Here is a 4,963-nt window from a genome sequence, read left to right on the forward strand (position 1 = left end):
TTGATAGATTTAGGATATTCATTAAAATAACAAACAAAACTTTCCATTAAAAACTTAAATGACAAATTGGTATGAAACATGATATGATTTATTGCCAGCGACTTAAGAACTAGTTTTTGTTCAAATTGATGCCTTAAAACCTCAAGTTTATTAGTTCAAGGATTTAGCATTGTAATAAATTATCTCATATAGGAATAAAATGTTACGCAAACTGCAGATTTAATATTTTTTGATGTCGTTATTTTGTCAATATCCGAATTAAATGTTAAACTTATTTACGTTTATGTATCCTAATTCGATATAAAACATACACATATTTGTATCATATATTTAATGAAATTTGATATTCTATTATAGTTTTGGAATATTGATTAAGAAATATTCATTTAAAAAAGCCTCGAATGCGACTTTATCAATTAAAACAAGCAAAACGCCGAAACAACTAACAAATGTTTAGCTGAATAATTTTTTCTGTCTTTCACCATGAGCTGAAACACACACACACGCACCAACGCACGCACGAACGAACGCACACACGCAAACACGAACGCACGCACGCAAATATCATTGTCTTTCACCTCGTCTCAGAGTGATTGCGGTGATTAGATGTCGTTTGTTTGGATTGAATGTGCAGTTCTTTGACACTGCACTTTTATTTTGTCCTTTTGTAAACTTACGGTCCTTTATTCGTTGAGCCATCTCTGTTGTAGTAGAAGATGTCTAGTCATATCTATGTTTATCTATCTTGTTTCCTTACTTACATTTATTAACTTTAATTTAAATAAAACCTTAAGTTACGTACAATTACAAGCATTTTCTATTGTTTAAACTTATTGAATTTATATGTAAAATAAGAACGTGCTAGTAATAATTATGACTATTGATGATTAATTAAATCCATAACATTTCCATTCACCATACAGACATTGTACTCATTTTGAATGAGAGATACAAAAAAAGTATGCCACAATAAAAGTAGATTTATAACATTTATAGTAACACTTTCGCGACCATAAACATTAAAGGACATAATAAAAGTTACGCATGTTTTAATCGTCAAAATAATCCAAAACATCATATAATGAGCATCGTCCAAGACAAAAAACACCTTAATTTGTAATTTAATATTGACCTCCTTCATCAATAGTTTTGAATAGTCAAATCTATGCCAAATATCTGTAAGCTACAAAACAGATCTTTGTTTGATATGGATCATTTATACATTACGATATTTCTTTAGAAACGGAAATGGCATTTCGTGCATGTGCCTTCCGCGCAACACAAAAAAAACAGCAGCCTTAAAATTAATGCGATGTAAAATTCGATACACATTTATTTTCTTTCTATTTTTATCAAGACCAAACTTTCAAAATGAGGCACTGGGACCAGTACTGAAGTTGAAGTCGAGAAATCTTGAGATTATATAAACAGATTTTAGAGTTTATGACTGAGTTCCTGAATAAAGTTAACTTTCGTATATTCATTGCCATAATTATTTTATTACAAATTCAAAAATGTTTTATGGTCCATATTGAGATTTAAAACACTGAATATACGAAAGTTGTTTCTGCACAATGTATAATGATCTTTAAGAATATAATAATACATGTATATACTTATATTCAAAAAATGTAAAGATCAATAATGGTGAGTGTTAACGGAACGCAGCCCCGTTAAAAAATAAGCCTTCGGGCTTTCATGGGCTATCCGAGGTTATTGCACACTAAACATAGCTTGCTTACATGATCACACATTCCATATGTCTTTAATATCTAGTGAAACGCAACTTAGATATACTTTTCTTAGTCTTGTTAAATATATAGATTATATGTTTTTTAAATGAACATCTTCTTGATACAGATATTTTGTGGCAAACAACCGATGTACTTTTTATACGTTTGTTAAATTTTAATATAATATTATAATTATGTAATTGTAGTTATTGAGTATATGTATATGGGTGTTTTAACCTAATTAAAAAAACCAATCACAACATCCAGTCGACAAGTCGTTCAATTTGAGGCTCATCCTCAATAAAATATCAATAACAAATTAAAGGAACAAATCACATTTTTTCATGAAATATATATTATAATTATTTACATTTACGATTAGGCAATTAACATGATGAAATACAGATATTAGTTTCATAATACAAAAGATGTGATCGAGTGTTTTGTCAGCTTTGGTCTAAGAAAAATAATCCTTCATTTTTATAGTAAAATAGATCCACCATACTTTATAGAAATGTACTTAGATATTTCACAATGTATGTTTCAAATAAATATTTATAATGGCATATATCTTAGTAGATGCACGTTGTTTTCAGATGCATTTTAATGTTTATAAATTGATTGTTATATATAGACAAATAAATAACATAGTGACATTACATTTTTACTTTTGTTCATAGTCACTAATCAATCAAAAATAAAAATATGTACCTAAATTAAAAAAATTAATCACTCTTAAGGTGCGAAGTAACATAAATTTTTATGTAGAAGATTCAGGTTAATGATGTCTCATGGTACCACGGTAATAGAAGACAATCCTAAAATAAGGAGCAACTATGCAAATGGAAATCATTCAATAAACGGAATTGAATGATACATGTATTCAGGTAAAGGCAAAAAAACTCATGCCAATCCTTTTGAACATACAGGAAACATGTAATGTAGTGACTTTAGTGACAAACACAGAATATTTCTGCTGAAATACGTTATTTTAAAACGTGATTAAAGTCTCATAATATGATATAATACTTAATGATAAAGATAGTTCTTTGTAAGTTATATTTCGGTTCATTACAGCTTTTTGTAAGACATCCTTTATTTGAATTTGTAGCGGTCAGAGTTTATTGTTACATAAATATTGATTTAACATTTCTTACATTATCATAATAACTTCGCAGAAAAAATAAATAACGGCACATTCACACCCATTTGGTTTTTACTTACATTAACTTACCGAATGCTATAAAATACCAAAATGTATGCAAATAGTAATAATAGTAATATTCCCATACATCAATAAATATTTAAATGAGAATAAAGGACATGAACATGTATGTCAAATGAAACTTTACAAACAGGTGTTTCTCATCTAAAAAACGAAAAACAAAAAATAACCTATCGCTGTCTTAGTGCTTTCAAGATTTGAATAAGAGTGTATACTATCATTAAAACATTGTGTTATAAAAGTTATAAAAAAGTGTGAAGTTGATATGTTTTATGTTTATTGACTGTCATGTTGAACATATGGTATTAATTAATATTCAAATCAAATTTATTAGCATTTTATCGCCCTTCATGTTAAGATGTAATACATGAATACCACACAAGGGAAAAAATATGGGGACGGCTACGTTTGGGCTTGTGAAATACTTTCCAGTTTATGTCTCCAATGTTACTGAGCGCTGTTTACATCTGTTGATGTGTAGTTCTTTTTGAATAACCAATAAGTTTTAAGATCCTTTTTTGAAGAAAAAGAAACACGAACTGCTGGTATATAGAAAATGACAAATACAAGTATATAAAAAAGTGCTGTTTTTCACCTGAAAGATGATAAACTAATTAAGTATATTTAGTAATTTCAGATATGATTCCTTGAGAAACCTTGAGGAATATTTTTTTAAATAATTCCTATGAATGTAATAATTTTACCGGTATGTAAAAATAAAAGACTTAATTTAAAATAATTGATATAGGAAGACAATCTTGGACAAATTTCTATATCATAAATGTAATCAGACAGGTGTTTTACGTCTTCACTGTTGTTCATAGTAGATGTTTTTGATAATTTAATATGTAAAATATAAGACAGGTTTAAAATGCCCTTTGATGTTAAATTTCCGAAGGTATAAACATGATTTACACAGTCTTTTGTTATGTGATATTATTTGACCGGATAAAAAAACTGGTCTCAGAAACAGACATTTTGTTAACCAAACTTATTTAACCATTGCTAATAGACGCCGGGTGTTTCTGAGAAGACTTTATCGACAGTTATATGTCCTTTCTTTCTGAAATATTTGATGGGGGCAATTTGAACAAATATGACATGAGTTGCACCTCATTTTAAAGCGTTAAAGTATATAAAACAATAAAATATTAAGAGATGAACTTCAATAAACTAAACATGAGGCAGATTTATGATCCATGCTTATTTGATATAGCTTTTTTTCAATTGTGATCACATGGAAAGTGTACTTTAAACGTACAGCCTCAAATCTTTATATAGAAAATGTGTTTGGAATAGACAAGTGTTGTATGGAGGCAGAGGTTGTCACGTGACTGCACGTGTACAATAATATAAAACAACCGATGTATTATCTGGTTGTTCAGACAGTAAGCGTTAACTTTTTAAAATCATGGCTTAAAAGAAAAGTTTTGATCAAGATAAAAAAGAGCTTTGACAAAATGAACAAGATTTATTGTTTAAGTGGCATGTATTAAGCTATTTGTTTATCTATATCTACTCATATAATAATATAAAAAGTTTGAATATATTCTTCACAGTGATTATCCGAATAGAAAAATAAATATTGAAATCTAAATAACAAATAAAAAATATACATTCAAACAGTTTTGCACGAAAATGCAGGCTTTGTGATATATTGCATAACAGCAGGAATTGCAGTATGATCAAAAGGATGTACGCATGACCTTATAATTTATGTGATGTAATATTACTTCTTTTTGTATGTAATGTTGATAAATAACAGATGTTAAGCATTTAACAAAGTTGTAGGCATTCATTAACCTTTGAAATATAATTTTATTGTCAAACTTGAAGCTTTACAACTGTTTAAATTTGATAAAGTCACTCACATAAAAAAGACGTCGAGTTACGAAGTACGCCTTCCTTCTTTGTTTACAATGAAAAGGGATAACTGTAATTAAATGCCATACCATCGTCGAATCAGTCAAAGTGTTACATACCTGGAAAAAAGTGATCTCTCGGA

Source organism: Ruditapes philippinarum, unplaced genomic scaffold, assembly GCF_026571515.1.
Source record: "Ruditapes philippinarum isolate M1 unplaced genomic scaffold, ASM2657151v2 ctg625_1_1_1_1, whole genome shotgun sequence".
Taxonomy (NCBI): Eukaryota; Metazoa; Mollusca; class Bivalvia; order Venerida; family Veneridae; genus Ruditapes; species Ruditapes philippinarum.